Raw genomic sequence first — 26,868 nt, 5'->3', positions numbered from 1 at the left:
TGGAAGCCAAGGTTCCGTGCCGAGTGAACCGGGGATGGGGCAGGATCAAGAGCCGTAGGCCACCACCAAGGAGAGGGGATAGAGGTTTTCTGATTGAAAAACAGAACCTCTGTTTTGTCTGCGTTCAATCTGAGGTGGTTCGTAGTCATCCAGCCACTGATGTTAAGGAGGCATTGGCGGAAGTGGAGAAATGCGGAGTCCGAATGGTCCCTAAAGGAGAACACCAGCTGTGTGTCGTCAGCGTAAGAGACCACCCTGACTCCGTAAGATTCCACCACGTCCGCCAAGGGGGCCAGATAGACGTTGAAGAACAGGGGGCTTAGGGCGGAGCCCTGCGGCACCCCACAAGACAGAGGTTTTTTCTCTGACTTGAAAGGGCGTAGCAGTACCCTTTGACTTCTGGATGAGAGGAAGGACTTGATCCAGCCGAGGGCAGTGCCACCAATGCCTATCTGCTTGAGGCGATCCAGGAGGATGGAGTGCGAAACCGTGTCGAATGCTGCGGACAGGTCGAGGAGAACCAACATGGCCTCCTCGCCCCTGTCCACGCACTCCCGGATGGTCTCAGACACCTCCAGCAGGGCTGTCTCGGTACTGAATCCTGCTCTGAAACCGGATTGGGATCCATGGAGCAGAGAGTGGTTTTCTAGATAGTCCGTAAGTTGGAGCTGTACGGCTTTCTCCAGGACCTTGGCGGGTTTAGGAAGAAGGGAGATGGGACGGTAGTTGGAAAAGACAGCGGGGTCTGCGTCTGCCTTCTTAAGAATGGGGATCACCAATGCCTCCTTCCAGGTGGTAGGGAAGAAGCCATGGTGAAGGGAAGCATTCCAGACGGAGAGAAAAGGGCAGGCCAATGAGGGCGCCAATTCTCCCATGATTTTAGCGGGGATCGGATCGGAGGGGGCACCAGATTTACAACCAATGAGTAATCTGATAGCCTCGTCCAGGTTGAGTTTATTGAATGCCAGGAAGGATGGGGACTCAGGGGGACAGATAGGGGGAGATGGAGTGACAGACTCTGTGGGGAAGGAAACACAGAGTTTGTTAATTTTATCCAGAAAGAAATCTGAGAGTCCCTCGCAAAGAACCTGACTGGCGGTGTTCTGGGGGGCCCTAGCCGGAGGGTTAATAAAGTCTTTGACGATGTTAAAGAGCGTTTTAGATGAATTTTTGGCTTTATTAATTTGAGCGGCAAAGTGATCTTTCATCGCACATTTTTTAAGTTTAAGAAAATGTTTTAGGGCCGTTCTGTAGAGATGTTTGGCTTCAGGGTCGTAATTAAGTCTCCACTTGCGTTCTAGAGCCTTACATCTGCTTTTCTCCTCCCGAAGGGGGGTGGAGAACCAGGGAGCTGAGGGTCGCGACCTGGAGGAGGAAATGGTTATCTGGGGGGCAATAGAATCAATAGCTTTGATGAGAGTAGAATTCAATCTGGAGACATTTTCATCAATGTCCGGGGAGAGGGACTCCGACTGAAAGTGGAATAGTGGATCCAGGGTAGCGCAGGTGACCTTATGCCACTTTCTTCCCAGTTCCTTCCTAAGGGCCATTGGGGCAGATTTGCGTCCTAAAGTGAAAGAGAATGGGACGAAGTAGTGATCGGTCCAGGTCAGAGGGAGAGGCTGAAGGACAGTGATGAACGGGAAGTTGGCGAATATGAGGTCCAGGGTGTGGCCAGCCACATGAGTGGGACCTACAACCAGTTGTTTAAGATTGAGGCTATCCATGGTGTCCACCAGGTTAGTAGCCTTGACGCAAAGCGGGTTGTCGATGTGGAGGTTAAAATCGCCCAGGACAATGAAATTTTGATGTTTAATAGATAGATCGGCCAATAAGTGGACAAGGGCAGTGAGGGAGGGGACGGTGACGGGGGGGGGACAATAAACTAAAGTGCCAGCTAGGATTGCTGACGCGGAGTCGGAGATTGAAAAGTACATAGCTTCAATTGTACCTATTTCGGTAAGTTTAGTGAAAGTCAGTTGGAAGGAGGATTTGAATATGACAGCTAGACCACCACCAGACTTACCTCCGGCCCGATTCAGGCATTTGATGTCATAACCTGGGGGGGTAGCCAGATAAATATCCGGCGAGGAAGAGTCTGTGATCCAAGACTCAGTTAGGAAAAGGATATCCCATTCATCAGACGAGAGGGACATCCAGATGTCACTGGCGTGGCGGGGAAGAGATCGGCAATTGATCAGACCTGCTCGTAGGGTATACTGATTAGAGGAGGATGATTGTGGAGGTGGGCAAGGGGAGAGACGAGGTTGGCAGGGCGGGAGTGTAAAGTTGCATAGTGGGCAAAGATAATGGGCGGATTCCAGATGATTGGGGATGCAGCGAGGGCAGGTCGGGCATGAGCGCGTGTTGAGTAGGTATAGTTGGGCAGTAGTCCAGCAGATGCGGGTGGGTTTAGAGGAAGAGGCAGGGGGACTGGCCCTGGGTCCGGTCCAGGCCCGGACGGGCCCAGACGGGCTTGCCTTTGGCGCGCCTTCGGCGCGCTGACGGCGCGCCCGCTGCGCCCGTCCGCTGCGCTTCCTGGCAAGGCACATCTTTTATGTCCGTGTGAGAAGGAGCATGGGGGTGTGGCCAGCTGAGGTGGGCGTGTCCGCCGTGGCGCCTCGCCCTCAGTGATAGCGGCAGGTAGCGTTCGTTGCAGCGCTAGGAGCGCTGTTTAGGTGCACAGGTGAGTGAAGTTAAAAAGCAAGGTATCACACAGAAATGTTTTTAAAAGAAATAATTCACTCCCGGCTTTTCGCCTCAGGAGACTCCCAAATTAAAGTGACGCGCTTCCAGTCGCGCGCACTTTATAGTGTCGGGGAGGGGGCGTGGCCAGCTGAGGTGGGCGTGTCCGCCGTGGCGCCTCGCCCTCAGTGATGGCGGCAGGTAGCGTTCGTTGCAGCGCTAGGAGCGCTGTTTAGGTGCACAGGTGAGTGAAGTTAAAAAGCAAGGTATCACACAGAAATGTTTTTAAAAGAAATAATTCACTCCCGGCTTTTCGCCTCAGGAGACTCCCAAATTAAAGTGACGCGCTTCCAGTCGCGCGCACTTTATAGTGTCGGGGAGGGGGCGTGGCCAGCTGAGGTGGGCGTGTCCGCCGTGGCGCCTCGCCCTCAGTGATGGCGGCAGGTAGCGTTCGTTGCAGCGCTAGGAGCGCTGTTTAGGTGCACAGGTGAGTGAAGTTAAAAAGCAAGGTATCACACAGAAATGTTTTTAAAAGAAATAATTCACTCCCGGCTTTTCGCCTCAGGAGACTCCCAAATTAAAGTGACGCGCTTCCAGTCGCGCGCACTTTATAGTGTCGGGGAGGGGGCGTGGCCAGCTGAGGTGGGCGTGTCCGCCGTGGCGCCTCGCCCTCAGTGATGGCGGCAGGTAGCGTTCGTTACAGCGCTAGGAGCGCTGTTTAGGTGCACAGGTGAGTGAAGTTAAAAAGCAATCTATTTCCTGAAGATAGCTCAAGGGGGAGAAGAGATTAGGAGAGATATTGAAGGAGCCTAAACTAGACCAACAGTTTTTACCTTACCCGTCCAAAACCTTCCCTCACCCGGCCCAAAGTAAGGTTTGTAGAAGAAACCCAAAGGAGCAGCTCTGATTCATCCATGAGAATCAATCAGATGTTTCAGTGACACAAGTGATTTCCCCACCAGCGGGGGTTTCTAAAATGTATAAAAACACAGTCCCCTGGGAATAATTTTGATTCCCAGTCCACCCCTGACACACTCCTCACAGTCAAGATCTCAGAAGAAAGATCACCTACCCAGCTTAAATTTACTCTGACACAGTGCATGACTTTGTGTTTCAAATCCATCCCTCCTTCTTGGTTATTTGTAAAGGGGGACTTGATGGAGAATGATTACAAATGGGGTGGACTCTGAGGGAAAGATGTGAGTGCAGCTGTTGAAAACCAACATGTGATTGAATTCTACCTTGGCTATTATTAGATGTTGGGGCAAGAGAGGCGCTTGCAGGGTATGGTATTTCTGCACAACAGAGACTACTAGATGAATTAGCAACCAAGGACCTAGGTGCCCCCACAGATAATGCAGCATTGCCGGTGATGTCAGTGGGCTTTAAATTTAGGACAGGTTGAATTGGCCTCTGGGATGCCACTGTGGAGGCTGGACCTGGATTAAACCAGGGGATGACAAAAATGTCCCCATTCCCTGCTCATGTTTAGGAAGTAGCTCCTCTCTCAAGTCCTATAAGACCAGCTCCAATACCGCAAACAGTCCATTACAATGTTTATAATAGTGGAATTTAAAAGAGCTATATGGGGAGAGATCAAGCTTTCTTCATGTTGCACAACAGTGGGCAAGGGCAGCTATTCTTTCCAATCTGGTGGGGGGGGTGGTTGGGAATAGTCTTCCTCTTTGAGGTAGCCTGTTTGCTCTTTCTAATTCTTTTGAGAGGTGGAGAAGTCAGCAGGGGAAGGGGTTCTATGTTATCTTCGGCAGATGCTTTTGTAGAATTAATAACCATACAGGCATTATCTACTTGGCCAACACGTTGGTCCACAGATCTCCTATTAATGAGGTTATTACTTATGTTACTGCCAATACTAGTGGCAGTTAGCCCACTACCCTCCTTTGCAGCCAAAGGTACATCCATTCTGGTTATCATTGGAAGGCTAAAGTCACCAGGGTTGCGGGTGATAGTAGGCGGTGGTACAGAGAGCTGCTTCACAGCGTCAATTCTTTCCTCCACCAAGCTGATTCCTGAATTATTGGATCCCATAACAGTGGAAAAGTAGAGAGTGATAGAGGGGGTAAGAGTAGTTACAGAGTCCTTTGCCCCTCTGGACACCTGTGCATTTCATTCGCTCATGTTGCCCAATTTAGAACATTTAAAGACTCTATAGACAGGGGAAAGAAGTCTGCAATAAAGTTGTACCTTCCTATGAGCAGAACCAAGGGGAATGGCCCTGTCCTGCCTCTTCCGGATGATTACATGTGAAGATGCGCCTGCTCCTAGCCCAGAAATGCACCCAGGCACAAGCTCAGGTGATGCACACTGTAGTCCCAAAGCGCCTTTGAGCATGCTAGAGTTACATTGCCCCTCCTCCTGGGTTTAGAGCTACTGGGGTATGAAGTTCTACCCCAGCTGCAGTGAAGTGGAAATACGGACAAGAATCTCACTGCTGAGGGAATTGCAAAGCACATCAGAGCTGCTGAGCGATGAAGTCACAGTTGCAGAGTTAAAGTGCACTATTTTAACTAACTAAAGAAATCCTGTTTCATAAAACTGGGCGAGATTCACATGAGACAGTTGATGAAATTTGATGTTCTCTCATAAGATTGTTCTGATGTTTACCCAATTTTTTCTTTTAGTTTTTAGGGATTCATAAAAGATCTCAGGAGCACTACAAAATATCTTGGCCAGACAATGGTTTCCAGGAGTGCCCAAATGGTCAATTTGCAACAAGTTAGGTAGAAATCAGATGCAAATATGCAATTGGACATTTATTTTTTTAACTCTTCTGTAGAAATATTTTTCCTATTGAGAAGACCCTATTCATAAGCCTTGTTTAATTTTTACCTTGGGCTGTTCTGCTCCTATTGCCACTCAGTAAATGCTCTAACTTCTGCCGTAAGTACATTTGCAAGCTTACTAATAGAAGGCAACTACCTGGAAAGGTTATATGACCACCCAAAAATGTACATGTATGTGGATGCTAATCTGAAATTAAGATCTTCAAGGGACATCCACACAACCACGATCAACCTACATTTGCAAATGTAGAAATTCATACACACTGGCAACATTTCTAAACTAGTAAATCTGATTTCTTCAAATTATATTGTTCCAGCCCTAACCCTGTAAATGACTGGAATGTTGTTTTCACAAATGGATTCAATCATGTACCTAAACTCAACTTATTTGGGCAAAAACCTTTGTCAATTAAGGCAAAATAGCTTATAGTGCAGGCTTTGTCTTGTGTTCAACATACGTGAATGCTGAATGAGAGAACAGCTGAAGGATATTGCCAAATGTAATTCAAGATTATTATCTTAGCCCAGCAACCATGCAGTCATAGGGAGAACCCAAATGCTGTTGTTTATTTAGCCTATAAGTCCACAATCAGAACACTTGTGGAGACTCCTGGTCTATAGCCAAGTAACACAGCCATAAGATGATTGCCAACTGCCAAAGAACACATAGTCTGTAAACTCTGTATCCGCAGCCATGATGCAAAGGGCTCTGAATGCAGTGTTTGGGCGTATAGACGACACCTCCTCCCACAGGTACCAAATAGAACTACTTTTTTCAGCATTGGATTGGTCACTATAACTGTTACATAGATCAGAAAAGGCTGGAGTGGCGTGGCTCACTGGTTAGAGGCGGCAGACCCGGAAGCAGAGAACGGCCCAGGACCAGGGTTCAATTCCCAATGCGGCAGGGTTGTGGACCAGAGTCAGCGGACTTGATAATTCTCGCCTTGGTGCCTACTCTAACCAGGGATCACACTTGGCAACTCTGGGCATTAGCTTGCCTCATCTCTACAACGGCCCCACACATTCGCCGGGGATGCCTGGTTTCACCTTGGAGATACCCAGTACGGACCATCTCACAGGGATAGCCAGGACGGGTTCCCCAGCGGTCTACAACGCCACGACGCCAAAGGGCAGCAGTGCGCTTTACAAGATACATACATTACATTACATTATCTACTTCTCACTCACTGAACCAGTAAAGTTAATATTTGTATTGTTTCCTTCCTAAAGGATCTTACATACATGTTTTTAAATTCAATTCAAGTTGCATTTTGACAGGTATTGTGCTTAAGCAAACTGTGATAGAATAGTGTTTCCTTTGAATAGAAGTCATCAGACCTGACAATGTTAATTTGTAGCATTCAAAGATAGGACATTGAGCACTCCATGGTGAAACACCTACTCATCTATTGCTTCCGTTTGCATCCCATCTCCTACTTAAGGTCTATCATCCCTATAATCCAGAAGCAAGAGGTTCCGTCCTACCTTCTCTGGGTCCCAAAACAACACCAATAATAAAAATAATAATGGTAATAACATGTATAACACTGATATTAATATTATTATTATTAGTAGTAGTAGTAGTATTATTAGTATTATTAGTATTATTTATAATAATAGTAATAATAATAATAAGAAAGATGATGATAACACACATAATAATATTAATAACATCAATATTATTTATATTACTAATAAGTATTATTATTATTACAGTTATTCTTATTATTCTTATTATTGTTATTATATTGATACGCCCATTTACAATCTTTATGATGAAAAACTATTGGAGCCATTCGCTTAAGAAACTTACACTTGTGAGTAAGTTACACGTGCATAGTTACTCTCACACTTTAGAGTAACTTTAAAAGTTTGGGCTATTCACTAAATCCTGGGTGTAAAGTCAATCAAAAGTACATATATGACTTCACCTTGTTAAACAGGGGGTTGAACCCAAAGCAAACAGTAGTAAATCCAGCAACTCCCCTGGCCCATTACTGGGGCTGCAAAACTCTGCCATAGAATATAATGAAGAGAGGGACTTAAAATAAAACTCCATAGACAAAAATGTTACATTAAATTAAATTATTTGAAATAAAAATACATTTAATGCAAAAAAAGTCAAAAGTAAAACATTTTAAAGACAGTTTTTAATGAATAACTTAATGTAACACTATTATATAAAGATGTATTGAAACTGTTTTTAATTAATTCTGCATATCTTTACTTTAGGAAGGAATTACATTTTTTTATTTAAGGTTCAGAAAAATAGACTTTATTTAATTTAATATATTTAAATGTATTAAATATTTAATTAAACATTAATACAAGATTAATTTCAGAGTGCTGTAGCATTTTGTATTTTGTTGCACATTTAAAATCCATCTATAAAATCCTTTTACTGGAATATTTTTTTTAAAGTTAAATAAACTTTTTTAATATCACCTATACTTTAACTTAGGGAGTTCATCACCCGTATAGGGGTCTCTCAATGGTAATACATAAATGTAGGTTTAATATTAATATAACTAAAATGTAGAACAAAACAAATTGCTACACCACTATTAACCTACTTTTGAATTAAAGTAATTTACTACAGGTTTGAGTCTCTTTGCGACTGCAGTAACTTTAGAAGTGCAGTTTGTAAACAGCAATAGCTTACTCTTTAGTGGGTGGATGTATGTCCCTCTCTAAACCCCTTCCCAGCCTTCCTTAAACCCCTCCATACTCCTCCCTAACACCTTCCATATAGTTGCAAGTATGCATATTTTTCAACCACTCAACCGGTCCCTCCTACATTTACTACAAAGTTGTAAATGTACATGTGCGATGATCTCCCCATAGAAAAGATCGGAGAGGTGAGGATAGGAGAGGTGGAGGCGGAGATTTGTACTGACAAGTTTGTAAGTATCATTTTATAGTTTAGTAGTACTTTTTTTGTTAGTACGATTGAACTACTACTAAACATAATACAAAATGCAGTTTGTGTATTAAATAAAGAGGTCAATACTGGGGTGATTTCCTCCTCTAAGACTTTATATATCTCACACGGGATGCCGTCTGGCCCTGGAGCTTTCCCCTTTTTTAAACCCTTTAAGACCTCTCCAGCACTTATTCGCATGTTAAGGTGTTCCTCTTAACCTTGTGTGATCTTTAGAGGAGGATCAAGCCTCAGCCAGCTGTTAATCTGCGCTTCTGTCACTAAACAGTCTTCCCTGTATAGATTTTGAAAGAGACAAGTAAAATCCCTTCCAATGTCCTGATTGTTCTGACAGCTTTCCCCAGTTCCTTCCACTACTACTTTGATTGAGTTTCAAACCATGACACCCCTTGCCTTCCATGCCAGTAATTTCTCGCAGCCTTTTCCATATTCGTAGTGTGCGAGTTGGCTGGCATTCCATTTTTTTTTATTACCTCCTCAAGGTGCTCAGTAAGCTCCCTTTTGGCTTCATCCAACTGCGTTGGGATTCCTGTTTCCATTTTGAGGTCAGCTGCTTCATGTAGCTCTACGTACCCGGCTGCAATTTTCCTTCGATTATTTTGTGATTAGCTTCCGTCCGCCTGTGAAGTTGTTGAGTACACTCTTTCGAATACTGATGTACAGAAAAAAAAAATTATGTATCCACAAGTACTCGAATAAATAAATAGAATTAGAACAGCATTCATCCGATCGCCGGGAAACTTTGGGAAGTTGTTGAGTACACTCCCGCGAAGGTTTCTGGCATAGTTTTTTTTTAAATATCGGCCCAAAGGGGCCCTCATAATCTTTAGAATACTGATGTACGCACATGACGGAAAAACAAAAAATCGTGTATCCTCAAGCACTCAAATAAATAAATAGAATTAAAACAGCATTCATCCGATCGCCAGGAAACTTTGGGAAGTGGTTGAGTACACTCCCGCAAACGTTTCGGGCATATATTTTTTTTAAATATCGGCCCCAAAGGGCCCTCATAATCTTTCGAATACTGATGTAGGCACCAGACGGAAAAACAAAAAATCGTGTATCCACAAGCACTCGAATAAATAAATAGAATTAAAACGACACTTTGAAATGTTTTCCATATTAAAATGAATAAGTTTCAATAAAAATGACACAATGTAAATTGAATGTTATCATAACGAGTTTCTTTGAATTTCCTTTCTTCGGAGATCGCAGCAACGCGCGATGGGTAAGCTAGTTATATATATGTATATATTGCTCAATGTGGTTCCTGTTGGAGCGCACAGCAGCGGGTGCAGGCATTGGGCTGAACCAATAGCCTATTCAATTTTAAACCCAAAGGACGCTGCACTCTGGAATCTTGCTATGTAATCTTTATTACTGATACAGAGCCAGTCTGTCAAAATGACGCGTTTTGGCCAACTCAGCCTTTCTCATGGTAGGGGACACTACTTTTCTCTCTGTATTTGTAGCATTTCCTGTGCATTACATTTCCCATAGGCTTCTGGGAGTTGTAGTTTGATTAAATAAACATTACTAGATCCCTCCTGACAGAATAATTTTTTGCAATCAGTAATATACAGTGCATGCCTTACTTCACATTTGTTTTGTAAAACATTGATTTATATATATTTTATAAGTTTAGTACCTGATTTTCACTGTGATAGCGTTGTGGTCAATTGACCCTTGGTAACCTATTGTGTAAAAGGTTAGGAGCTTTTAAGATTGGCAGAAAGTTTTCAATATTTTGGGTATAATACCCTTGCTCTCATGGTTTTCAGATAACATTCAGTTCCAGATGGTTTATTATTGGTTGACAGAAGCATATATTGATATTAACAAGTCAAGTTCTATAATTTTTGCTTTTACAGGTGCACATAATATTCCTCGTCAAAATTCATCCCTTTGGGGATCCTTGTGCGGAATAGGATAATGTACTTTCATTCAAACTGTCTTAATTTCTTTTTCCTGTCACCCAGCCTTTCACTTGATTCCACAGTGTCAATACCAACGAAGTTCATGTTTTGCCAATCCCCATTTTGGCATGATTGTAAGCGCTTGGCTGTTGCACACGTTAGATCTTTATTTTTGACAGCACGTATGTGTCCAGAATCCGTTTTTTAAGCATGCACACCGTGCTGCCTATGTACATCAGGCCGCAATTGAACTGGATGGCATATACTACATATTGAGTAGTGCATGTTATTTTTTTGTTAGATTTTAATGACTCTTCCTTCTGGATCACGTATTTCATTTTTGTTTGTTCCTGTTTTGTAAGCTTTGCAGCTGTTACATCTTTTGAAGCCAATTTGTTGTTTCTCTAGCCAATTTGTGTTTTTTATTTTTGTTTGAAAGTGACTTTTTATTATTGTATTCTTAAGTGATGGTGCCTTCCTAAAGGTGATTAATGGTGGTTCCCCAATTGTTTTTGCAATGTCTTTATCATGTAAGAGCAATGGCCAATATTTTTGGATAATTTTTCGAATTTTGTGTGCCTCCTTACTGAATGTTAGTATAAGTCTTGGGGCAGTCTGATCTGATGCTTGACTGTAATCATCTTTTTTGTTGCCATTGTTTTTGGCTGTTTTGACTGGAAACTCTGTGCGTGATATATTCCCAATTTTCTTTAAATTTGCATTGAGATCTCTTTCTCTATATCCTCTTCTTTTGAGTCTTTCTACACACTTCGTGATTTCTTTTTTGGCTTTGTTGTCTTTAGAACAGTTGCGGCGCATTCGGATACATTCTCCAAATGGGATGCTCTTTAGGAGAGGCTTAGGATGAAAGCTCTCCGCAAGGCACCGTAATGGGAATGCCAAAGGACCACCCGCTAGACCAGGAGAAAACTCCTAATCTGAGGGGTGGCCGGTGGTTGCCTTTTTCTGTGTGGGAGTGGGGCGGTGGTGTGCAGCCCATTCCCACAACATCAAAGTCGTAATCAGCCCCTATATATCTATATGCATATGTGTGTTTCCAAGTTGCTCTGTGTTGAAGATACTCTCAACAGGAAATTATACTTCTGAATCCTTTATTTAAAATGACAGCAGATTGTATTCCAATCTTTTAAAAAGCCTGACTGGTTTCAGAGCCCCCAGCTCCTTACTCATAGGCATTTCTGAGAATCACAGATGCACCAACACACGCACTCTCCTATCTCCATGCTTAAAAATGATCGGCCTCCGATGGGCCTCACAGGTGACTTTATACTTGCAGTGCATGCTGGGAGTAGTAGTCTGTGTAGTGCCGATATTTCTCCCTCCAATGGGTTTTGTGTTCTTTAATAGATTCATCTGTCACATTTAGAGCCCTCCAATGGGCCTAACAGTACAAATCCGGGTTTCATTCGCAAATTTCCTGTACTGCTTCCAGACTGAGCACAGTTGACAGCCCCTGCGGCCCTATTTTGTTCCATGTAATGGTGGTGCAGTCTCCCACGGCTGGACTGCCAGGTGTTAATTGTTTTCAAGTTGCCCTGATTTGAAGACGCACTCAACAGGAAATGATTCTTCTGACTCCTTTATTTTTAAAAAAAACAGCACATTGTATTCCAATTTTTAAATAAGTCTGACCGGTTTTGGAGCCCCCAGTTCCTTACTCATAGGATTTTCTGAGAGTCACAGATGTGCCAACACACACACTCTCCCAGTTATATGCTGAAAAATAATGGCCCTCCGGTGGGCCTCTCAGGAGAGTTTATACTTGGCAGTGCATGCTGGGAATAGTAGTCGGTGTGGTGCCATTATTGCTCCCTCAGCTACTGGTGGTCAACTGTAGGAAGTTATAGTTAGGACATAGTTCCATTCTGAAAAGCATATTTTTTTGCTAATAACTTTGGCACTGTTTGACAAATCTTCACAAAATATTTGAAACTAGTTTGCCAGTCACTTGAGCTACTGTGTGGAAAGTTTTAGGGTGATCCTTCAAGCAGGGGCCAAGAAGAAGGGGGATCCCATAATGAGTTTTCCCCATGTAATTTCCCAAAGGGACATTGAACACAACTGCAGCCCCAACCTCTAGACTAAATTACAAAAAATGTGGCAGAAAGCCAGCTCTTTGTCCGGAAAGAGTGCTTATTGTGATTTGATTAAATATATTCAGTAGTTTTGGAGATATTAAAGTTAAAAGAATAATGCACCAACAGAAATGCAGCGATTGGTTGGCTGCAAACTGAGAGGAAAATTGTGACCCCCATTTTGTGCATCAGGACTCAGTTCCATGGTTCAGATGTTACACATACATATAGAAATTCGGCTGTAATAGTTATCTCAAGTAACTAAAACTTGTGCCCTAAGGTAACTATAACTCGCACCCTCACCATGCTCTGCTGAGTAATTTCCCCTCATGACATCTTGTATGACATCACTAATAATTTCACTGCAGCATTTGCTGTGAAATTATTGATAAGAAAACTGTATCTAACTATAATGTCCCTGTAACCTTTGGAAACTAAGGGTCCCTGGGGGCCAACTAGCCCACCAGGTACCGCCAGTATGCACCATAAAGCTGCGTTGCAGAGAGGTGGTCTGAGCCCACGCCTCTTTTCACACCACTCTGCAGATGTGCCTCTTGGCGCACTGTTGGTGGGGCGATGAGGTCCTCTTGTGTCCTGAGGACCTCAGGACACAAGTGGACTTCATCGACCGAGCAGCAGTGCACCAAAAGGCATGTTTGCAGAGTGGTGTAAAAAGGGGCAGGGCCTCGGACCACCTCTCTGCAATCCAGCTCTGTGGTGCCTACTGGAGGTATCTGGTGGGCTAGTTGGCCCCCAGGGACCCTCAGTTTTCAAGTGGACCTAATCCCCCAAATTAGAATGCGCTAGGGGGTGCATTTGTAGAGTGGTGGAGAAAAGGGGCATGGCCTTTGTCCCCCTCTAAGCAATCCCACTGTGTGGGGCTTACTGGAGGTAAGAGGTAGGCTAGCTGGCCCCTAAAGGACAACAGAGACAACAGAGACTACTAGATGAATTAGCAACCAAGGACCTAGGTGCCCCCACAGATAATGCAGCATTGCCGGTGATGTTAGTGGGCTTTAAATTTAGGACAGGTTGAATTGGCCTCTGGGATGCCACTGTGGAGGCTGGACCTGGATTAAACCAGGGGATGACAAAAATGTCCCCATTCCCTGCTCATGTTTAGGAAGTAGCTCCTCTCTCAAGTCCTATAAGACCAGCTCCAATACCGCAAACAGTCCATTACAATGTTTATAATAGTGGAATTTAAAAGAGCTATATGGGGAGAGATCAAGCTTTCTTCATGTTGCACAACAGTGGGCAAGGGCAGCTATTCTTTCCAATCTGGTGGGGGGGGTGGTTGGGAATAGTCTTCCTCTTTGAGGTAGCCTGTTTGCTCTTTCTAATTCTTTTGAGAGGTGGAGAAGTCAGCAGGGGAAGGGGTTCTATGTTATCTTCGGCAGATGCTTTTGTAGAATTAATAACCATACAGGCATTATCTACTTGGCCAACACGTTGGTCCACAGATCTCCTATTAATGAGGTTATTACTCATGTTACTGCCAATACTAGTGGCAGTTAGCCCACTACCCTCCTTTGCAGCCAAAGGTACATCCATTCTGGTTATCATTGGAAGGCTAAAGTCACCAGGGTTGCAGGTGATAGTAGGCGGTGGTACAGAGAGCTGCTTCACAGCGTCAATTCTTTCCTCCACCAAGCTGATTCCTGAATTATTGGATCCCATAACAGTGGAAAAGTAGAGAGTGATAGAGGGGGTAAGAGTAGTTACAGAGTCCTTTGCCCCTCTGGACACCTGTGCATTTCATTCGCTCATGTTGCCCAATTTAGAACATTTAAAGACTCTATAGACAGGGGAAAGAAGTCTGCAATAAAGTTGTACCTTCCTATGAGCAGAACCAAGGGGAATGGCCCTGTCCTGCCTCTTCCGGATGATTACAGGTGAAGATGCGCCTGCTCCTAGCCCCGAAATGCACCCAGGCACAAGCTCAGGTGATGCACACTGTAGTCCCAAAGCGCCTTTGAGCATGCTAGAGTTACATTGCCCCTCCTCCTGGGTTTAGAGCTACTGGGGTATGAAGTTCTACCCCAGCTGCAGTGAAGTGGAAATACGGACAAGAATCTCACTGCTGAGGGAATTGCAAAGCACATCAGAGCTGCTGAGCGATGAAGTCACAGTTGCAGAGTTAAAGTGCACTATTTTAACTAACTAAAGAAATCCTGTTTCATAAAACTGGGCGAGATTCACATGAGACAGTTGATGAAATTTGATGTTCTCTCATAAGATTGTTCTGATGTTTACCCAATTTTTTCTTTTAGTTTTTAGGGATTCATAAAAGATCTCAGGAGCACTACAAAATATCTTGGCCAGACAATGGTTTCCAGGAGTGCACAAATGGTCAATTTGCAACAAGTTAGGTAGAAATCAGATGCAAATATGCAATTGGACATTTATTTTTTTAACTCTTCTGGAGAAATATTTTTCCTATTGAGAAGACCCTATTCATAAGCCTTGTTTAATTTTTACCTTGGGTTGTTCTGCTCCTATTGCCACTCAGTAAATGCTCTAACTTCTGCCGTAAGTACATTTGCAAGCTTACTAATAGAAGGCAACTACCTGGAAAGGTTATATGACCACACAAAAATGTACATGTATGTGGATGCTAATCTGAAATTAAGATCTTCAAGGGACATCCACACAACCACGATCAACCTACATTTGCAAATGTAGAAATTCATACACACTGGCAACATTTCTAAACTAGTAAATCTGATTTCTTCAAATTATATTGTTCCAGCCCTAACCCTGTAAATGACTGGAATGTTGTTTTCACAAATGGATTCAATCATGTACCTAAACTCAACTTATTTGGGCAAAAACCTTTGTCAATTAAGGCAAAATAGCTTATAGTGCAGGCCTTGTCTTGTGTTCAACATACGTGAATGCTGAATGAGAGAACAGCTGGAGGATATTGCCAAATGTAATTCAAGATTATTATCTTAGCCCAGCAACCATGCAGTCATAGGGAGAACCCAAATGCTGTTGTTTATTTAGCCTATAAGTCCACAATCAGAACACTTGTGGAGACTCCTGGTCTATAGCCAAGTAACACAGCCATAAGATGATTGCCAACTGCCAAAGAACACATAGTCTGTAAACTCTGTATCCGCAGCCATGATGCAAAGGGCTCTGAATGCAGTGTTTGGACGTATAGACGACACCTCCTCCCACAGGTACCAAATAGAACTACTTTTTTCAGCATTGGATTGGTCACTATAACTGTTACATAGATCAGAAAAGGCTGGAGTGGTGTGGCTCACTGGTTAGAGGCGGCAGACCCGGAAGCAGAGAACGGCCCAGGACCAGGGTTCAATTCCCAACGTGGCAGGGTTGTGGACCAGAGTCAGCGGACTCGATAATTCTCGCCTTGGTGCCTACTCTAACCAGGGATCACACTTGGCAACTCTGGGCATTAGCTTGCCTCATCTCTACAACGGCCCCACACATTCGCCGGGGATGCCTGGTTTCACCTTGGAGATACCCAGTACGGACCATCTCACAGGGAAAGCCAGGACGGGTTCCCCAGCGGTCTACAACGCCACGACGCCAAAGGGCAGCAGTGCGCTTTACAAGATACATACATTACATTACATTATCTACTTCTCACTCACTGAACCAGTAAAGTTAATATTTGTATTGTTTCCTTCCTAAAGGATCTTACATACATGTTTTTAAATTCAATTCAAGTTGCATTTTGACAGGTATTGTGCTTAAGCAAACTGTGATAGAATAGTGTTTCCTTTGAATAGAAGTCATCAGACCTGACAATGTTAATTTGTAGCATTCAAAGATAGGACATTGAGCACTCCATGGTGAAACACCTACTCATCTATTGCTTCCATTTGCATCCCATCTCCTACTTAAGGTCTATCATCCCTATAATCCAGAAGCAAGAGGTACCGTCCTACCTTCTCTGGGTCCCAAAACAACACCAATAATAAAAATAATAATGGTAATAACATGTATAACACTGATATTAATATTATTAGTAGTAGTAGTAGTAGTATTATTAGTATTATTAGTATTATTTATAATAATAGTAATAATAATAATAAGAAAGATGATGATAACACACATAATAATATTAATAACATCAATATTATTTATATTACTAATAAGTATTATTATTATTACAGTTATTCTTATTATTCTTATTATTGTTATTATATTGATACGCCCATTTACAATCTTTATGATGAAAAACTATTGGAGCCATTCGCTTAAGAAACTTACACTTGTGAGTAAGTTACATGTGCATAGTTACTCTCACACTTTAGAGTAACTTTAAAAGTTTGTGCTATTCACTAAATCCTGGGTGTAAAGTCAATCAAAAGTACATATATGACTTCACCTTGTTAAACAGGGGGTTGAACCCAAAGCAAACAGTAGTAAATCCAGCAACTCCCCTGGCCCATTACTGGGGCTGCAAAACTCTGCCATAGAATATAATGAAGAGAGGGACTTAAAATAAAACTCCATAGACAAAAATGTTACATTAAATTATTTGAAATAAAAATACATTTAATGCAAAAAAAGTCAAAAGTAAAACATTTTAAAGACAGTTTTTAATGAATAACTTAATGTAACACTATTATATAAAGATGTATTGAAACTGTTTTTAATTAATTCTGCATATCTTTACTTTAGGAAGGAATTACATTTTTTTATTTAAGGTTCAGAAAAATAGACTTTATTTAATTTAATATATTTAAATGTATTAAATATTTAATTAAACATTAATAAAAGATTAATTTCAGAGTGCTGTAGCATTTTGTATTTTGTTGCACATTTAAAATCCATCTATACAATCCTTTTACTGGAATATTTTTTTTTAAGTTAAATAAACTTTTTTAATATCACCTATACTTTAACTTAGGGAGTTCTCCACCCGTATAGGGGTCTCTCAATGGTAATACATAAATGTAGGTTTAATATTAATATAACTAAAATGTAGAACAAAACAAATTGCTACACCACTATTAACCTACTTTTGAATTAAAGTAATTTACTACAGGTTTGAGTCTCTTTGCGACTGCAGTAACTTTAGAAGTGCAGTTTGTAAACAGCAATAGCTTACTCTTTAGTGGGTGGATGTATGTCCCTCTCTAAACCCCTTCCCAGCCTTCCTTAAACCCCTCCATACTCCTCCCTAACACCTTCCATATAGTTGCAAGTATGCATATTTTTCAACCACTCAACCAGTCCCTCCTACATTTACTACAAAGTTGTAAATGTACATGTGCGATGATCTCCCCATAGAAAAGATCGGAGAGGTGAGGATAGGAGAGGTGGAGGCGGAGATTTGTACTGACAAGTTTGTAAGTATCATTTTATAGTTTAGTAGTACTTTTTTTGTTAGTACGATTGAACTACTACTAAACATAATACAAAATGCAGTTTGTGTATTAAATAAAGAGGTCAATACTGGGGTGATTTCCTCCTCTAAGACTTTATATATCTCACACGGGATGCCGTCTGGCCCTGGAGCTTTCCCCTTTTTTAAACCCTTTAAGACCTCTCCAGCACTTATTCGCATGTTAAGGTGTTCCTCTTAACCTTGTGTGATCTTTAGAGGAGGATCAAGCCTCAGCCAGCTGTTAATCTGCGCTTCTGTCACTAAACAGTCTTCCCTGTATAGATTTTGAAAGAGACAAGTAAAATCCCTTCCAATGTCCTGATTGTTCTGACAGCTTTCCCCAGTTCCTTCCACTACTACTTTGATTGAGTTTCAAACCATGACACCCCTTGCCTTCCATGCCAGTAATTTCTCGCAGCCTTTTCCATATTCGTAGTGTGCGAGTTGGCTGGCATTCCATTTTTTTGTATTACCTCCTCAAGGTGCTCAGTAAGCTCCCTTTTGGCTTCATCCAACTGCGTTGGGATTCCTGTTTCCATTTTGAGGTCAGCTGCTTCATGTAGCTCTACGTACCCGGCTGCAATTTTCCTTCGATTATTTTGTGATTAGCTTCCGTCCGCCTGTGAAGTTGTTGAGTACACTCTTTCGAATACTGATGTACAGAAAAAAAAAATTATGTATCCACAAGTACTCGAATAAATAAATAGAATTAAAACAGCATTCATCCGATCGCCGGGAAACTTTGGGAAGTTGTTGAGTACACTCCCGCGAAGGTTTCTGGCATAGTTTTTTTTTAAATATCGGCCCAAAGGGGCCCTCATAATCTTTAGAATACTGATGTACGCACATGACGGAAAAACAAAAAATCGTGTATCCTCAAGCACTCAAATAAATAAATAGAATTAAAACAGCATTCATCCGATCGCCAGGAAACTTTGGGAAGTGGTTGAGTACACTCCCGCAAACGTTTCGGGCATATATTTTTTTTAAATATCGGCCCCAAAGGGCCCTCATAATCTTTCGAATACTGATGTAGGCACCAGACGGAAAAACAAAAAATCGTGTATCCACAAGCACTCGAATAAATAAATAGAATTAAAACGACACTTTGAAATGTTTTCCATATTAAAATGAATAAGTTTCAATAAAAATGACACAATGTAAATTGAATGTTATCATAACGAGTTTCTTTGAATTTCCTTTCTTCGGAGATCGCAGCAACGCGCGATGGGTAAGCTAGTTATATATATGTATATATTGCTCAATGTGGTTCCTGTTGGAGCGCACAGCAGCGGGTGCAGGCATTGGGCTGAACCAATAGCCTATTCAATTTTAAACCCAAAGGACGCTGCACTCTGGAATCTTGCTATGTAATCTTTATTACTGATACAGAGCCAGTCTGTCAAAATGACGCGTTTTGGCCAACTCAGCCTTTCTCATGGTAGGGGACACTACTTTTCTCTCTGTATGTGTAGCATTTCCTGTGCATTACATTTCCCATAGGCTTCTGGGAGTTGTAGTTTGATTAAATAAACATTACTAGATCCCTCCTGACAGAATCATTTTTTGCAATCAGTAATATACAGTGCATGCCTTACTTCACATTTGTTTTGTAAAACATTGATTTATATATATTTTATAAGTTTAGTACCTGATTTTCACTGTGATAGCGTTGTGGTCAATTGACCCTTGGTAACCTATTGTGTAAAAGGTTAGGAGCTTTTAAGATTGGCAGAAAGTTTTCAATATTTTGGGTATAATACCCTTGCTCTCATGGTTTTCAGATAACATTCAGTTCCAGATGGTTTATTATTGGTTGACAGAAGCATATATTGATATTGACAAGTCAAGTTCTATAATTTTTGCTTTTACAGGTGCACATAATATTCCTCGTCAAAATTCATCCCTTTGGGGATCCTTGTGCGGAATAGGATAATGTACTTTCATTCAAACTGTCTTAATTTCTTTTTCCTGTCACCCAGCCTTTCACTTGATTCCACAGTGTCAATACCAACGAAGTTCATGTTTTGCCAATCCCCATTTTGGCATGATTGTAAGCGCTTGGCTGTTGCACACGTTAGATCTTTATTTTTGACAGCACGTATGTGCTCCAGAATCCGTTTTTTAAGCATGCACACCGTGCTGCCTATGTACATCAGGCCGCAATTGAACTGGATGGCATATACTACATATTGAGTAGTGCATGTTATTTGTTTGTTAGATTTTAATGACTCTTCCTTCTGGATCACGTATTTCATTTTTGTTTGTTCCTGTTTTGCAAGCTTTGCAGCTGTTACATCTTTTGAAGCCAATTTGTTGTTTCTCTAGCCAATTTGTGTTTTTTATTTTTGTTTGAAAGTGACTTTTTATTATTGTATTCTTAAGTGATGGTGCCTTCCTAAAGGTGATTAATGGCGGTTCCCCAATTGTTTTTGCAATGTCTTTATCATGTAAGAGCAATGGCCAATATTTTTGGATAATTTTTCGAATTTTGTGTGCCTCCTTACTGAATGTTAGTATAAGTCTTGGGGCAGTCTGATCTGATGCTTGACTGTAATCATCTTTTTGTTGCCATTGTTTTTGGCTGTTTTGACTGGAAACTCTGTGCGTGATATATTCCCAATTTTCTTTAAATTTGCATTGAGATCTCTTTCTCTATATCCTCTTCTTTTGAGTCTTTCTACACACTTCGTGATTTCTTTTTTGGCTTTGTTGTCTTTAGAACAGTTGCGGCGCATTCGGATAAATTCTCCAAATGGGATGCTCTTTAGGAGAGGCTTAGGATGAAAGCTCTCCGCAAGGCACCGTAATGGGAATGCCAAAGGACCACCCGCTAGACCAGGAGAAAACTCCTAATCTGAGGGGTGGCCGGTGGTTGCCTTTTTCTGTGTGGGAGTGGGGCGGTGGTGTGCAGCCCATTCCCACAACACCAAAGTCGTAATCAGCCCCTATATCTATATATCTATATGCATATGTGTGTTTCCAAGTTGCTCTGTGTTGAAGATACTCTCAACAGGAAATTATTCTTCTGAATCCTTTATTTAAAATGACAGCAGATTGTATTCCAATCTTTTAAAAAGCCTGACTGGTTTCAGAGCCCCCAGCTCCTTACTCATAGGCATTTCTGAGAATCACAGATGCACCAACACACGCACTCGCCTATCTCCATGCTTAAAAATGATCGGCCTCCGATGGGCCTCACAGGTGACTTTATACTTGCAGTGCATGCTGGGAGTAGTAGTCTGTGTAGTGCCGATATTTCTCCCTCCAATGGGTTTTGTGTTCTTTAATAGATTCATCTGTCACATTTAGAGCCCTCCAATGGGCCTAACAGTACAAATCCGGGTTTCATTCGCAAATTTCCTGTACCGCTTCCAGACTGAGCACAGTTCACAGCCCCTGCGGCCCTATTTTGTTCCATGTAATGGTGGTGCAGTCTCCCACGGCTGGACTGCCAGGTGTTAATTGTTTTCAAGTTGCCCTGATTTGAAGATGCACTCAACAGGAAATGATTCTTCTGACTCCTTTATTTTTAAAAAAAACAGCACATTGTATTCCAATTTTTAAATAAGTCTGACCGGTTTTGGAGCCCCCAGTTCCTTACTCATAGGATTTTCTGAGAGTCACAGATGTGCCAACACACACACTCTCCCAGTTATATGCTGAAAAATAATGGCCCTCCGGTGGGCCTCTCAGGAGAGTTTATACTTGGCAGTGCATGCTGGGAATAGTAGTCGGTGTGGTGCCATTATTGCTCCCTCAGCTACTGGTGGTCAACTGTAGGAAGTTATAGTTAGGACATAGTTCCATTCTGAAAAGCATATTTTTTTGCTAATAACTTTGGCACTGTTTGACAAATCTTCACAAAATATTTGAAACTAGTTTGCCAGTCACTTTAGCTACTGTGTGGAAAGTTTTAGGGTGATCCTTCAAGCAGGGGCCAAGAAGAAGGGGGATCCCATAATGAGTTTTCCCCATGTAATTTCCCAAAGGGACATTGAACACAACTGCAGCCCCAACCTCTAGACTAAATTACAAAAAATGTGGCAGAAAGCCAGCTCTTTGTCCGGAAAGAGTGCTTATTGTGATTTGATTAAATCTATTCAGTAGTTTTGGAGATATTAAAGTTAAAAGAATAATGCACCAACAGAAATGCAGCGATTGGTTGGCTGCAAACTGAGAGGAAAATTGTGACCCCCATTTTGTGCATCAGGACTCAGTTCCATGGTTCAGATGTTACACTTACATATAGAAATTTGGCTGTAATAGTTATCTCAAGTAACTAAAACTTGTGCCCTAAGGTAACTATAACTCGCACCCTCACCATGCTCTGCTGAGTAATTTCCCCTCATGACATCTTGTATGACATCACTAATAATTTCACTGCAGCATTTGCTGTGAAATTATTGATAAGAAAACTGTATCTAACTATAATGTCCCTGTAACCTTTGGAAACTAAGGGTCCCTGGGGGCCAACTAGCCCACCAGGTACCTCCAGTATGCACCATAGAGCTGCGTTGCAGAGAGGTGGTCTGAGCCCACGCCTCTTTTCACACCACTCTGCAGATGTGCCTCTTGGCGCACTGTTGGTGGGGCGATGAGGTCCTCTTGTGTCCTGAGGACCTCAGGACACAAGTGGACTTCATCGACCGAGCAGCAGTGCACCAAAAGGCATGTTTGCAGAGTGGTGTAAAAAGGGGCGGGGCCTCGGACCACCTCTCTGCAATCCAGCTCTGTGGTGCCTACTGGAGGTATCTGGTGGGCTAGTTGGCCCCCAGGGACCCTCAGTTTTCAAGTGGACCTAATCCCCCAAATTAGAATGCGCTAGGGGGTGCATTTGTAGAGTGGTGGAGAAAAGGGGCATGGCCTTTGTCCCCCTCTCAGCAATCCCACTGTGTGGGGCTTACTGGAGGTAAGAGGTAGGCTAGCTGGCCCCTAAAGGACCCCCAGCAGTTAAGGGGACTTCAATCCCCATCCAAAAGCGAGCCAGGAAGCGCGTTTGTAGAGTGGTGGGCAAAGGGGGCTTGGCCTGCTACGAGTACTTACCAATGCTGCTCTGTGGAACTTACTGGAGGTATAGGAGGGGTAGTTGGCCCCCAAGGATGTCCTTGGGGGCCAACTACCCCTCGTGTTACCTGTAGTAAATCCCGCACAGTGGAATGGCTAAAACTTCTTGGGGCCATGCTACGGGATGGGGATGAAGTCCAATTTACTCCTGAGGGAGTTTGGTGGCCAAGAAGCCCTCCTGGTACCTCCTGTGAATCCTATGCAGTGGAATTACCGAGCACTGGTAGGAGGCCCAGCACCCTTTCTCCACCACTCTTCAAACATGACTACTACTGAAAGAAGCATCTTTCTGCACCTCTGACTTTGAGGTAGTTTTAAACTCCCTGCAATATTATATACTAGGGCCTTACAGAGGAGGTCATGCTACTCACAGGGGTACCCCAACCCATAGTGTACCCTAGTGTATGTAGGTGTTTTCAGTGTCTTTTAGCATAGCACTGGCTCAGGGCCTGGTTAGTCAGAGTCAGTTACCACCAGTACCAGTCAGCAAAAAATTGGGAGCATAGGATGAGTTTGCAATAAGGCCTTTTTCTGCACCTCAGTTAATTCTTTCTGCATATGTCTCGCTTCTTTCTGCACCTTTCTTTGTCTTTCTGGACTTCTGTTGCCTCTTTCTGCATTTCTTTTGCTTATTACTGCGCCCTTTTCCTCTTTCTGCGCATGTCCTACCTCTGTAGGCATAGTTAGAAATTAGCATTTAAAAAAACTCTGAAATTCACTAGAAAACCATAGATTTTGGGGACGTTATAGTTAGAAATTAGCATTTAAAAAAACCTTTGAAATTCACCAATGAAACCAAATGTTTCAGGGATGTTATAGTTAGTTTGACATTTCACTTGTACAAAACCAGAGAAATTCAGCTGTTATAGTTAGTTCAGCTAACTATAAGTTGCACCCCCGCAATGCACTGCTTATGACATCATATATTACATCATTCATGATATGGTCAGTTATATCACTGATGACATCACTGATGACATCTCAAATGACATTAGTGATGACATCACTGATGACATCATCTACGTGAACATCTGATGCACCTCCTCACACCCCAATATAACCTTTGATACACCAACTCTAAAATACAGAGTACCATTTTCGAAACCATAGACACCCCAATACCAGTTAGTGCATACCCACTCACTGATTCCTAGGTCTATACACATATCCACTCATTCACCCATACAGTCACTCATACATGCAGTCACTCATCTATACAACACTACCGCCACTCATCCAGAGTTATTCAAACACCTAGTCAGTCATGCAAAGAATTTATCACACTTCCATTTACTCACCTATACAGTTATACACAGACCACCTCACTTATTCATACAGATACTAACACATTCTTAATCTCTTATACAATCACTGATACAAGTACACACTCATCCATACAGCCACTGTCACAATCACTCACTCTCACGTATAGTCATTTATATATTCCAAATCTCACACACACTGCCTTTTACATATGTAGTTACTAGCACATGTATCACTGAGACATCAATTCACTCACCAACACATCCATACATCTGTTTCCACATGCACTCTTGAACCCATACACCCAGTGAATCAACCACTCACATATCTATGCACCTACTCACACACCTCCCAACCATACAGATATTCAGATAACCAATCAATAACCCATAATTATACTCATGTAGCTACTCACCAACTGATGCAGCCACTTACACACCAACTGACAGACTGATACCGACATTTACATAATTTAGTCAATAACCCATGCATTCAGTAAGAAATGTTTAATCACTCACTTATACAGTTAATCATGCACCTACTAAATCATCTATTCAGGCACTTATACACCCACTCCATACACCTTGGCATATATATATAAAATATATTTAAACTTTACAAACACACACACATTCACTGGATGATGTCATCAGTGATGTCATTTTAGATGTCATCAGTGATGTCACTGACCATGTCATGAATGATGTAACATGTGATGTCATCAGCAGTGCATTGCGGGGGCGCAAGTTATAGTTAGCTGAACTAACTATAACGGACGAATTTCTCTGGTTTTGTACAAGTGAAATGTCAAACTAACTATAACGTGCCTAAAACCTGTGATTTTTTTCGGGGAATTTCAAAGGTTTTTTAAATGCTAATTTCTAAGTATAACATCCCTGTAACCTATTTTTTTTAGTGAATTTCAAAGGCTTTTTACATGCTAATTTCTAACTATAATGTCTGTTAGACATGGCATCATTGGCATGAGTCTCCCTTCCATTTTTGATGGATTGCCTCCTCTGTTTTGATATGTTCTGCTGGATTAATGCTTTGGGCACTGTGCCATTGCTAATCAGTGCCACAGTGCAAGTGCTCCCTATGTTAAATTGATGTACTAATTGGTTATTCCATGATTGGGTTGTTTGATTTATCTGTCATCCCCTAGTACAGTGCACCATGTGTGCCCAGGGCTTTTAAATCAAATGCTGCCGGTGGGCATGCAGCACTGGTTGTGCCACCCACAGAAGCAGTTTGTAAAGTGTGTCTCAGGCCTGCCATTGCAAGGCATGTGTGCAGTCTAGCACTGCCATGTCGACTTGGCCATGGGCACCCACTTGCCAGTCCCTAAACCTTCCCTTTGCTTCATATTAGACACCCCTATGATAGGCCCAACTTCAGGGTGCATTGTAAGTATAAGGTAGGAAATGCTCTGATGTGTGTAGCATGTTCTAATAGTGAATTACAGCCATTTTCGTTTTTCACTATTGAAGGCTACCTGTTCTCATAGGCCAGAATGGGCAGTTAGATTATTACATTCCTATAATCCTAACTGACCCAGGGAACACCGTTGACATTCGAATTTAGTATGCCTGAACTCAAAATAATAAAATACATCTTTTAGTAAAGTTGGTTTTAATATTCTGTGTTTGAAAATAAAATACCACTTTTAGAAAGTAGGTATTTTCTTGCCTAACTATCCAGGCCTGCCTCTGCTGGGTTGTGTATTCCTTGTCTGGGTTTGTGAGTGACAGGGCTGGGGGATTCCAGGAGACAGGCTGGGGCAGCACGGTGGTGAATAGAGAGATCTGCATCAAGATGGGAGGGAGGAGTTGGACCTGGGACCTGAATAGGGCTGGGTCTTCCCTCTATAATGCTGGCTCCAACCCCTGTGGCCTGTCTGATGTCTTTGCCCTGCACTGTGAAAGGAGAGGAGGAATCATGTCAACAGAGTGCTCTAGAGCTGTATCTTCCCTCTCCTGTGCTGGCTCCACCTCCTGTGGGACGGCTGATGTCTCTGCCCTGCACAGTGAAAGGAAGAAGAGAGTCATGTAAACAAAGTGCTCAGGAACTGGTTTGGACTAGGCAAAGGCCTCTCTGCCTTCAGAGAACAAAGGAATTTGGGGTATAAATATGGGTACCCTGATCCCAAGAAATGAGATCACTTCTGGACAAGAAACCTTTCTGCCAAGGAGAAGAACCAGGGAAGCTGCAGGAGTTTGGACTGCCCCTCTGCCAGTGTGCTGTTTGCTGGGTTGGCCTGCAGTGGTTGCTTCATTGCCAAGGGAATGGAGAAGGAACTTTATAAGGACTTTCATCTACAGAATATACTCCAAGGGCTTGAACTGTGCTTGCCTCCAGCTGAAGTCTCAGGGACAAAAGACTAGACCTCCAGCTCCCTCCTGAATTTCCTTGCTGGGAATTCTGACTCCAGACAGTTGCGTGCCACTGGGAGCTGGAAGCGTGACGCATCGAGAAAAAGCGTGTCGCCGCCACAGCTGAAATCGTCGCAACGCCGGAGAAGCGAACCTTCGTCTCATCTCCCTGGAAGCGTGTGTTCGTAGAAGCTGCATGCTGTCGCACCACCGGAGAAGTGTGACGCCATTGTGAGAGTCGCCATCGCATCACCGTAGATGCGTGTCGCAGGGACTGTCGCGGCTCCAAATTACGCAGTCGTCACAAGGCTGCCAGGGGGTCATTGCATAGTCATCGCATCGCTGCA

The sequence above is a fragment of the Lissotriton helveticus genome, chromosome 4_1 (genome assembly GCF_964261635.1).
Source record: "Lissotriton helveticus chromosome 4_1, aLisHel1.1, whole genome shotgun sequence".
Lineage (NCBI taxonomy): Eukaryota > Metazoa > Chordata > Amphibia > Caudata > Salamandridae > Lissotriton > Lissotriton helveticus.
This window is presented reverse-complemented; position numbering follows the sequence as displayed.